Below are 12481 nucleotides of genomic sequence, written 5' to 3'. Positions count from 1 at the left end.
AGGCTGCCCACTGCTCACCAAGATGAAGGGCTGCATGCAGAGGACACATTTCGTGTCCTTCTTAATTTATTCTATAAACTGTTCATTTGATTTGGGCTTGTTGGCAACTGTAGAAGGACGACAAGCAATGACTGAATCCACATACACACTCACACGGCGGCACATGCGGCATGCAGACACATCGCGATGCTGAGTGTGCCGCTACCCGAACACCAGAGAGCCTCTCTTCCTTCACAAGGAGTCACATTTGGAGTGATTGGGGTTAAGAGCCACTCTGCCTCAAAAACCACACGAGCAGGAAGCCACACCAGACCCTCTCACTGCCTCTCGCTTTCCCAGACGATCCCGCTAATGAGTCCAGTTCTCGATTCAGACGCTCCATTCAAAGTCGGATTCGGCGCGGGGGGGGTCTGTCCATGAATAACGCACCATTGTTCACACACACATAGGCTGCCAGTGTGTGTGTGGAAGTATGACTGTGTGTGTCTGTCTGTCACCTCTTAAACGAATGGTGTCTAATTAAACAGGATTAGGAGAGTTCAGCTTGTCCAATTAATCCCACCTTTGTGTGTGTGTTTTTTTTTTTACTTTTACATCATCCTACCCCTGCCACTAGGAGTGTGTGTGTGAGAATGTGTGTGTTTGTGTGAGAACAAAGCGAGAGGAGGATGGGGGTGAAGAGAAAGATTACTGGGATGGAGAGAGAAGTAAGGCTGATAGTTTGGAGCCCTTACAGCTGCACAGGCTTCATCTGGCAATAAACGTGTCTTATCCAGGTGATATGAGGCTTACTGTAACTCAGAGCATGTGGGTAACACGCACACACACACACACACACACACACACACACATGTTAACTTTAGCAAGGGTAGGAGAGACTGAATAAAGTTTTTCCATCAGGAAGCTTCTCGGCTCTGACAATTCAATAAGACTTCCTAAGACCGTAGGGTTATGGTCTAGGTCCAAGGCTTGGAACAATCTGGAAGATGGAGATTGTCTTCTTATCTTGGTACGAAAAACATCTGGACTGTTGTTGGAGAACCAGTTTATGGACATTCTACTGAGGAATCACTGACTGCTCACAGCTACAAAATCAATACAAAGTAAAGCCAAAAAAAATGGATAGTGAAGCTGCTGAAAGAAGAGCGTGAGAGAGAGAGAGAAAGAGAGAGAGAGAGAGTTCTGCTTACGCCCATTCTGCCAGGCCCATAGGATTTTCTATCAAAATGCGCCATGAGAATTTGGATGAAGAGATCACTTCAAAAACTGCCTTTCTAGTTCTGTGGCAGCCACTCCAGATCCAACACTGTCTTCACCCTGATTAGAAAAACCAAATCTCACCAAACAAAGGTAAATGTTTGAAATCCATTACTGTGGATTTAACTCATTTCATGCTTTTACATAATTTAATGTACTATAAACTAGCAATAAAAGTTTAATATGACATTTTGAGCTTTGATTCAATCGCCATCATTAGTTTATTGAAGAATTTATGCTTGGAAAATGAGTTGAAAAAGAAAATATTGAGATAAGAATGATGGTTCTAGATGTCATGCTCTTTGTTGGTTATTTGTCTGTTCTGTGCAATCTGGGTTTTTATGTTTTTAGAATGAATATGAATTTATTTATTTTATGTCTAACCGGGTTCTATGTCATTGTTATATGTAATTACTGTGGTGTTATCTCCATCTTTATAATTATATGAATATTAGTGTACATGACATAGTCGTGATTACAATACAGGGAAGAGGAGAGATTCAGTACTTGGAGGAGGACGAGAAGATAACGAGAGCGTAGTAAATAAAAGGATGGTGTAATGGAGGGCGGAGCTGATCACAGTTCTGATAGAAGAGGTCAGTCTGAGTCCACAGTGCCAGATGACCTCGGTTGTCAGAGGGGGTCATAACTCTCTACCTCCTACTCCTCCTCTCCTCTCCCTCCCTCCTGTCCTTATTGTACGCTAATGACATACACACACACACACACACACACACACACACACACACACAGACTCACAGCTACCTCCAGTTTTCCCAGAGTGCTTTGCAAGATGAGTTCAGATGAAGAGATAAGGAGTTTAAAACTGAACGGGGACCAACAAGAGACTCACAGGGGAGCAGCAGTTAGTAAGGCTGTGGACAGAAGATCTCAGCAGCTCACAACAGCTCACACACACACACACACACACACAATGCCGTGACCCAGCATACACAATTTACACTTTTATCAACTGTATACAACTATACACACCCTTTACGCTTCACATGCTGTCTACTGACAAACACATACACACACTTCACACTCACACCAGCCAGTCGTACACACACTCTACACACAAACTGTGAGGCTCTCTCAAAAAAGGTCAGGAGTGTCACACATTTCATTTCCCACAGTTCAGAAGTTCAGAGCAGAGCAGCACATAAAATGTGTTAAGTAACAGGATTGATTGTAGATGTGAGGACATGAAGGTCCTGGATCTACTGTATGGAGCTGTAGCTACAGAGAAAGAGGAAGAAAGAAAACTCACTTCACAAGGAAAAGCTTCCTTCTAGCCGTGCCTAGCTCAAAGTGCATTGGTAACAATGAAGATCTTAGTATTAATGACATATTTCATTATTTGAACATTATTTGTGGCTGTCAACATGAATATTTAAAAACTAACACATTTATCATTGTGTTTGATTTGACATATTTTTCACTGAACGAATTTCATTGGTTGTTGCATCAATTAAATTATTATTATTTTTTTTACTTATTACAACAAGCATCACAAAACGATCGTCTGACAATTCTGTTTGGCAGCGCATGATGTCATGTCATTCAAATGCGAATCACTGCCATCTGAGCGAATCGCTGCCACCTTTTCAGGCGTAATACACTGTCGAGTGTAATAGTCTTAAATATTATTGCAAGCTTATTCACACATGTTGCACAGTACAGTCATCCGAATTCTGAACAACTCTGTACTTTAGTTAAAAGTCTTTAATGAATGAAAATGTATCCAGTGTGAGCAATGTTTGTGTGTGTGTGTGTGTGTGTGTGTGTGTGTGTGTGTGTGAGTGTCGCGGTGGGGGGTTGTGTGTGTGTCAGTAATGTGCAGTAAATAACTCTGGACCCGGCCGCCAGGCACAGATAATGGTGTCTTAATCAGCAGAATGTTGTGTCTGTGTCTGAACAGCAATTTTACACGCTGACAGAAAGACAGGCCCCGCCCTTCCGTCACTCCACATGATGGATGGAGCTGCAGAAACTCCCCAGGCTTTGACAGGGAGGGGCGGTGGGCGTGAAACGGGGGAGGTAGTTCCAGTTGGAGGAGTTTGAGACATCTGTCCCACTTATCATTCAGATACACCCACACAAATGAACACACACACACACACACACACACACACAGAAGCAAACAAGAGGAACTTGTTAACGAAGACTGATAAAAAAGGGAAAATACAAATCTATGCCATTTCGCTGTGATATAGGCTGATGTGAGCCAACACACACACACATACACCATCATGGTAATGAAATTAATTTATTTATCTTCCTGGTTAATTTATTTTACTTTTTAAACTAGATTCCATGAGATGCCATGGCATATGCATGATAACTACAAACACACATTGTCTTAATAAGTGTGTAATAAAGGGTGTTTATCTACAGATAATTAAAAAAAATAACAAATCACTCAAAATGTACTGGCCTGTCTCCTGGTGGTGCCTCCATGCTCTGGACACTACACTGACAGACACAGCAAACCTTGTAGCCACAACTCACATTGATTTGCCATCCTGGATGAGCTGCACTGTCTGAGACACTTGTGTGGGTTGTAGACTACATCTCAGGCTACCACTAGAGTGAAACGACCGCCAGCATTCAAAAGGGACCAAAAGATTGGCCAGAAAGCATAGGAACTGAGAAGTGGTCTGTGGTCACCACCTGCAGAACCACGCCTTTATTGGGGATGTCTTGCCAATAGCCTATAATCTTCACATGTTCTCTATTCCATTTGCAGAACAGCATGTGAAATTGATTGTCAATCAGTGTTGCTTCCCAAGTGGACAGTTTGATTATACAGAAGTGTGACTGACTTGTTACAACATGTTGCTTAAGTGTTCCCTTTATTTTTTGAGCAGTGATATACATATCATATATACAGACCATGTATCTCATACATACTTCATACTTCATAAAAGAATAATAAATCCAACCCCCAACCCTAAGGGACAGTGGTGGCCTAGCGGGTGTGCTGTGGTGTGTTTCTTAATGACAATCACTTCACTTTCAGTTTCACTAAACTTAATCTCATTAACTAAAGCAATTGGGGGGGGGGGGGGGGGGGGTCAGGACTGCTAGTTTTGCCATTGTGTTGTGATTGGATGACATGGATCCTGATTGAGGTATTAGCACTCGTTTGGCCTCATTACCTTGTTTGTTCTCCCTTCAGCCGCTTTCCCTGACATCAGTGGGAGATTCAGAAAAGTTTATATTTTCTCAGCCTTTTATGATGGAAGCAGTAGATGTATCATTAATAGCTCAAGCAGCCAAACATCTTTTCCCGCCCCAGGCATTAGATGAATCTGCAGCCAGAGGCGATGGGATCTGAAGCTGCTGAAGAATGCGGTGGTAGAGCGTGCTTTTGTAACACAGTAAACAGTGAGGGCTCTTTGCACAACGGAGAACATTCAACTCTTCTAAATCATTCGTGAACTTGGCTGATTCTGAACGGAGGTCCTCTGCAGACCTACCACTGGGTGTGTAGATAGATAGATAGATAGATAGATATCTACTTTGATCCAGGACACGCCGTTTCGGTGTCTGTAGTTTTAAATGCTAATGAGGCAGAGAGAGGCGGGATGAGGAGGAGAGCGGCCTATAGAAGGTAGCGGGCATTTGCAGAAATGATGTCATGGACACCATTCACTAACCACAATGCTTGCCGCAAACAGGAAGCCATGAAATGATCAGGGCTTTCAACCGAGGGTTTTGAATTGTCACCGGTGAATTAGTGACACGCCCCATGTGCTACAGTCACATTGCTAAATATGAAATGATCTGTTTGTCCAGCTGTTATCATATCACATGTGAATACCCCTAACTTGTTTAAATAATGAATTAAGTTTAAATGCAACATGGCTGCCTGAAATAGATTTTTCTCATAATGATATTGCATTTTTTAAAAAGCAATTTACTCCCTTCATTGACTTATTAAGCCTGGTGTCTATACTGAATTTACTATAAAGCAGTAAAATAAGCTTGATGAAAAGAAGGTTATGGGGCATTTAAGTGCCTGTGAAATCTGTGAGATGGTTTTAAATAAACACGATTAAACATTTCAGCAGCGATGAGCAGCAGAGTTTTCAATTTTTAATCCCTTGCTTGTGAACAACTCCCTACGCCAACACACACTCAACACAATCGCGAACAACCCAAACGCACCATACTGACCCAATTACAGACAAAGTGGGTGTGGGTGTGGGTGTGGGAGCTATATCCAGACATGGCTTGATGCACACGGTAATGAAAAACTAACACGAAGTCGTGAAAACAAAAGACGCTGAGACCAGTTCAGTGTAGAGGAGGAGCACAAGGAGCTGAACATCCAGAAGAATGTTCCGGCTCTCCGCTGTTCCGCTCAGACGATGGGGACAAGGCTCTGCACTTGAATGCTTTTTGAGCTGTTTAAGGTCCAGCCAGCAGTTTGTGTGTGCAAGATGGAGAGGAAGACAGGCTGTGTGTGTGTGTGTGTGTGTGTGTGTGTGTGTGTGCGAGATGGAGTGGTGAGAGAGGCATGTCAGTGAGTTCCTCCAGGCTCGGGGGTGTTCCTCGTGTTGTGCTGCTCAGGCCGCAGAGAGGCTTTGAAGGAGACGGGGCTCGAGTTACTGTAGAGGTCAGCTTTGAGTGACAGCTGCTGAAAAAGCAGGACAGTCATGGAGGTCTTGTTACAAACACCTGCCCACACACACACACACACAGTGACCACTGAGAAAAGTGTGACGGAGTGTGTGTTTGTGTGTGCTGCTCATTCATGTCAACAAGAAACGTCATCAGATCATGCAGAAGCGGGCAGATCTGTACCTTTACTGTAAATACAGGAATGTGTGTGTGTGTGTGTGTGTGTGTGTGTGTGTGTGTGTGAGAGAGAGAGTTTATGTTGACTTCATCACAACGTTCCCTCACTGACAGTATACAGGAAGACACAATCATTATCCACACTCAAATCACAACGCCACCACACACTGTCTGTCAGTGGGAACACGTCAAACCTAACAGTGTGTTGCACACACACACACACACACACACACACACACACAGTAAAATAGAGCTCCACACACAAATCACATCCCACAGACAAGCACAAATATAGACACACAACTACCTACACAAGCAGTCACATACAGACCATAAACAACACCCACTCACTGACACACACACAAATGCACAATCAGACCATGCAGACCCGACAGTGAAGCAGAGACGCTTCAGCCATAGAGGCCCAACAGATACCAGTTGTAGTGATGAAAAAGGGTTTATTTACAGCTCAGGGAAGTGCTAAAAAAAAAAAAAAAACGCCATCATAGGCTCAGTGGCACCTCAGTGGCACCTTGGCGGATTGTGATTCGAACCGGCAACCTTCTGATTACGGGGGCCGCTTCCTTAACTGCTAGGCCACCACTGCCCCAGGATGATTAAGGTTGATTAATAAATTGAGGTTGAGGTTGATTGAGGATGATTAATGAATGAAACTACGTATAAAATATGTAGTCATAACTCTCAGTGTGTGAGTGTGTGTGTATGTGTGAATTCTTCCGTACAGTTATCTCACATCTCACTGCTGCTGTTTTTTTTAATCTTGTTTCCTGCATCTTTGTGGTCTTGCCAGCTAACTAGGTACATGTAACAGGTAACTGTACAATGACAATAAAAGGGAGGGGAACTCTGGCTCCGTAGGGCAGGACGCTGGGGTGAACCGGGGAGAATAGAAAGATGGCTGGCTTGACGGTGGTCTGGGAGCATGGGTCAGATGGGGGACGTCTTGGGTGTTGCTTGGTTTTGGGTGGCAGGAAGGTACGCCAACATGTAGATATCGCGGCTGCAAAGGGGACAGGCAAACTCGAGGTCAGGGGCAGGCATTTACATTTACATTTACAGCATTTATCAGACGCCCTTATCCAGAGCAACTTACAATCAGTAGTTACAGAGACAGTCCCCCCTGGAGACACTCAGGGTTAAGTGTCTTGCTCAGGGACACAAAGGTTGCAAGTGGGATTTGAACCTGGGTCTTCTGATTCCAGGCAAAGGTTGTTGTTGGTGAGCGTGATCAAGGTTTATGTTAAGAATGTTAGCGCCTTGTGAACTTCATTCAGCAACGGGCGGGCAGGGTCCAACCTGGACACCCAACTTTTATTCTGGATGCTGACCCCGCTAACTTCCGCTTCTGTCTCTGTCTCTTTGGTTGATCATGCTCCCTCTGAGAGGCGTGATGTGTGTGTTGTATGGCGGCAATGCATGATGAGTGGTCAGTATAAGTGATGTGTAGTTGCCACATTTGCAGCTAACAAGACATAAAATAACCACATAGTACAATTTCAAAAGTGCACACACTTTTTACACAGACCATAAACCAACACAATCACTGACACACAAAATTAGACCCCCTTCCATACAGTCACACACACAGTAACGTATAACTTCACATACACACACACACACAAAGCCAATTCACAATAGAAACAACATAGACAAAAAAAGACAAAAAAGACAGACGTCCTTGTCCAGAGGGACTTACAATCACTAGTGACAGGGACAGTCCTCCTGGAGACACTGAGGGTTAAGTAAGGTAGTAAGTGGGGTGCAGTCCTCTTGTTCAAGCCATTATCACCCTTTTTATCACACATGTGCACAACCATACATACATGTACAGACCAGATAGTGTACGAACACACAAGCTGTCACCAAAGCACATAATCAATTACACACAAACACACACAACCCAAATACACAATCATACATGACAGCACCACTTTATACAGACCATTGTCTGTAAAGGCTGTGGTAATAAACATGTTTAATTTATGTCATAAATGTTTAATTAATTGATTACTTAACCCAGGTAAAGAAAAGCAAACATATATGCCCCTGGGTTTTTAAAAAATAAAGTCTGAATATTTTTGTTGAAACAACCACGGACACACACACTTGCTCACAAATACACACACCCAATATTTTTGATCCTGCCGTCCGCATTACTCTTTCATCATAACATCGAGCCACATCTATAAAACATCCTGCAGCCAGAGGCAGCGGCTACATGCAAATACCACACATACACAATTACACACACCGTCTGCACTGAATTAAGCATCAGTCCCACCAGGTCAGCCCAGAGGAGTCGGAATAAAGTGGAATATTACAAATCACTCTTCAGAACCAGATAAAAAAAAAAAAAACAAAGCTCTGTACTTGTCTTTCAGCCACTGCATGCTTAATCAGAGGGCCGCGATATGTGGACGCCGAGCTGTTTGAACTTCCAGGAACACAACCATGGAAAAAACAGAAGGGATAACAGACGCCCTGCCACAAATCCCGGAGGTCAGTCTTCTTTCATCCCCCTCTCCCTCCCGCTCCATTTATCAACTCTCTGCCTTAACGCCGTGTCCATCTATAATACATCACACACAATAAGTGGAGAATAATCACCAATAAAAAAAAAAAAAACTGAACTCACACTATGAAAACTGGACAAAACAAATTATAAGACATTATTCTTAAAAAATATTAAGAGGAGTTCCAGGAAGAAGAAAAGAATCGTCACAAGCTTATCATGCTGAGGAGATGCATGCAAATAGGAAATTAACTTTTTATGTTTTGATTACACGCAAGATACACAGCCTGGATGCAACGGTGAAAAAACGTTTCATCATAAATCCGAACTGGTGTCAGGGGACGTGAGAAAAACTCATGATCAAAAGCTGGGCACAACACTCAGGTGGCGCTTTGTTCCCCCCATACACACCCACCACCTAAACACAAACTCCACTACACAACATTGCATTCAGTTGTGCAGGGCACAAAAACCCAGGAAAGTCCTGTCAATGTCCCTAGAGTCATCTGACGACGAGAAGAAAATGTTTTAAAGTCATCTTCAAAGTACAAAATGGCAATTTTATCTCTCATTTAGAACCCCAGACAAGGACCAAACAAGGACTTGTTACAGATGCCAACAACATTCCATTAACTTTTGGCAGAGAATGTTCTAGTGGGGGCCAACCGTGGACGACACCAATGTCCAGTTACCATCTGGGCATTTGTTGTTAAGGTACATTAAGTTCCAAAATGGCAGAAAAGGTGACAGATTATGTTGTAATTGGTGTGATGTTGGTGTCGTGACTCAGAAGGTGCTGTGAAAGCAATATGTCCAAGCCCACTTATGAGCAACTGTCAGGACATGGATTCCATGGTGGGGACAGAAGGGCGCATTCGCTCAAACATTACTTAAACAACACTCAGCATACCGAACACGCATCTAATGGCCCGACTAGATGACATGAGGCAGTATTTATACACAGAACTCCAGGTGCCGACAATCTGGAAACTGGGACCACAACACCATGAAACTCTGGACCGGCACAACGGAACCCATAAATTGTCTTTCCACGTGATACTGTGTTATCATTATTAATAATAATCAGACGGTTGCTTTTCATGCACTCTAACCTCTCAGTTCCTCCTCTCAAGCTACACGAAGAACGGTGTGATGGAGTAGATGTTTAATAAGAGTCCGAATCCATGGAACGAAAAGGGCAGGGCGGAGCCGACGGGCTTTTGTTCCTTCCTGCGAGCGTTTCATATGAACTCCAGCAGCAGCAGCCCGAGCCTAGCGAAGCTGACGTAATGATGAAAAGACTCTGGGAAATGGAACGCCGGGGAGGAAGATGGGCGGCCGTGCTGATTAGAACAGGGATGCAACTCCTCTGTTCCGCTTCCCTGAAGGTCACAGCTGAAGGAGAAAACAGGGTTTGACTCGGAACAGACCTGGGTGAAAAAAAAGAAACCTCCCAATTTATGACACTTTTTGGCACAGATAGAGAGTGTCTCCTCTGCCAGTTCCATGCTCTTCAGATGATTTTGCAGATGCACGGAAAGACAAGCAGAGTTTGTGTGTGTGTGTGTGTGTACATGCATAAAGCCCAGATTGGAAGGGTGCTCTCAGGTGACCTGGCACAGCTAGAGCTCCTTGTTGTGGTTGCTGAAGTCGGGGATAAAAACAGGGCATGTAATTAAAATGCAGCATGTGGGCGGGGACGGGAACAGCAGCGGTTCCATTATTAGAACACGGGTCACGCCAGAGCGTGATGAAGATATGCATTTGGCAGAACGTTTCTCATAGCCAGCGGCCCTCAGCAACCTACAACTGTCTGAAGACGTTATCACAAAAATGACGCGCAGATGTCTGTGTTCAGAAGGCTTGATGCTTTTGGAAACTGGATCACACACCCAAACACACGCGGTTGCATGGGTGTTGCACTACAAAACTGTTTCCATCATTTTCCTGGTCCTGGTCCAGTATCAAAATGTTCTACTTCCTGCACAGACTCTGCACAGACATTAAACTCACAAGACTTGCAAGAAGGAGCACCGCGCTGACCTGAATTAAAATTAAACCATGTGACTAGACACAATCAGGCAGTATTCATACACAGAACGTCAGATGCAGACAATCAGGACCACAGAATTGTATATTTGGTATGATGAATTACTAGGCGGTGGTTGGCATGGTGAGAGTGTGTGTAAGGAAATGGACCATCATAACAAAAGCCCATCATACAGAACAGGGTACAAAATGACTCGACCCGGACTAGACAACATGAGGCTATATTCAGACATATAACCCATAATCATATACATTATGTGTCAATGGGCTTTGACAGACCCTACTGTTGACACCCCCACATTTGACCCTTCTGCACTCAAGGAAAAACACCACACCAAAAAAAAACCTCTAGGAGAGAGAAAAAAGAAAAGAGGGACCCCCTTCCAGGGTAGAATGAGCCCTCAGTTGGTGTCAGTGCAGGGCGGGTGATGATTTGTCCAAGAAGAGAAAAAGTCCTACAGTTGTCCTCTTCATTGGACTGACATCAGTCATTGGACATCAGGTGCACACACTCAATAATTAGCATGATGACAGACACCATGAAACTTTGGTCCAGCACACGGAGCTACCCCCCAGAGTCACAATCGTGACACTGATGAATTGATGTATTTTAATTTTATCCATAATCTACATCTGCAGGGTGGTAGTTGCCTTGTGTGTTAGACACTCACCTGTCCAGGTAACTACCGGTTTTAAGTTGCTCTGGATAAGGGGTCTGGTAAATGCCGTAAAATGTAAATCTGTCATTTCTAGACATTGAAGTCTTTCTAAACGTTATTTAATGGACTTTGCAAAAAAGCATCACATCCCCAAAATATCTGAACTGATGTAATCCAGTTGCAGGGTCATCCAGTTCTAACCCTAACCCAGAGGAGGATGGGTCCCACTTCCTGGGTCTTGCTTCTTCTCATGACTTGGATTGTGCTCATCGTAGGCGCATAGTGCCAAAGTACATTGTATAAAGCAATTTACAAATGAAGACTGATTGATTCATTGACTGAATATCAACTTTTGGAAACCATACAGAATGGATTGACCTTCAATATTATAACTTGCCTTGTTCACCTGACCACTTGTTTGCATGTTCATAATCAGGCAGGCATTATATTTCATTTAAAAAAGTTTTAAATGATATAATTATCCAAACATGTTCACGGCCTGGTGGAAAAAGCACTTTGTTCTTTTAGACGCATATGTTCATTCCTGCCCTGCCACTGCTTCGGAGATGCCTGTAAAATGAAATACAATTAGAGGAAAGAGGTAGAGAGAATTTCACAGGAATTTCCAGCTGTCACAGAACCCCGTCTCATCGCCGGCCGCTCCATCTGTGAAGAGGTAGGGTTCTCTTCCTCAGCTACGCCTGGCTTTTCATGTTCTCCTCAAAACCGGCTTGTTTTTTGGGCTGCTGGCTTTAACGAGGAGAAGCAGGGATCCACTTTCATCAGTGCTGAGTGTAAATGACATTACGTACCGCGGATCACATCTGGCCTCTCTGAATCGCTGGCCCTGGCCTGGATGCACAAACATCATTTAACCCGGGATCACGCGTCCGTAAGAAATACTCGCTGTGCCGTCGATCAGAACACAGACAGATGGGACAAATCAGGCCGGGTGGCATTTCACGTGGTTTGGAGTTATCGGCCCTGAAATCGCTCTTTATGATGCCGTTTTTTTACGAGTCCTGTAATGACGTGGCATCGTTTGGGCCAAATCTCACATTCAACTACCAACAAATGACTCACAGAACTAAGTTAGACTTTCTTCAGTCCATCGCAATGCGACCTGTTCCTCTTTTGATCTCTTAGAGGGACAGGCTGATGGCAAATGCTCCCAGAT

The 12481-nt window shown here is 43.9% G+C and overlaps 1 long non-coding RNA gene across 1 annotated transcript; it reads right to left on the bottom strand.

Annotated features, from left to right (window-relative positions):
- Positions 1-6951: 6951 nt before the first annotated feature.
- On the bottom strand, positions 6952-12186 carry LOC114792643 (uncharacterized). The gene is made up of 3 exons (XR_003750142.1): positions 12117-12186; positions 11793-11874; positions 6952-7084 (listed from the first exon to the last, which is right to left on the bottom strand). It is a non-coding gene; the product is annotated as an uncharacterized LOC114792643 (long non-coding RNA).
- Positions 12187-12481: the final 295 nt, after the last annotated feature.

The sequence above is a fragment of the Denticeps clupeoides genome, chromosome 6 (genome assembly GCF_900700375.1).
Source record: "Denticeps clupeoides chromosome 6, fDenClu1.1, whole genome shotgun sequence".
Lineage (NCBI taxonomy): Eukaryota > Metazoa > Chordata > Actinopteri > Clupeiformes > Denticipitidae > Denticeps > Denticeps clupeoides.
Note: the sequence above shows the minus strand (reverse complement) of the source record. Positions and strands in the feature narration are given on the sequence as shown.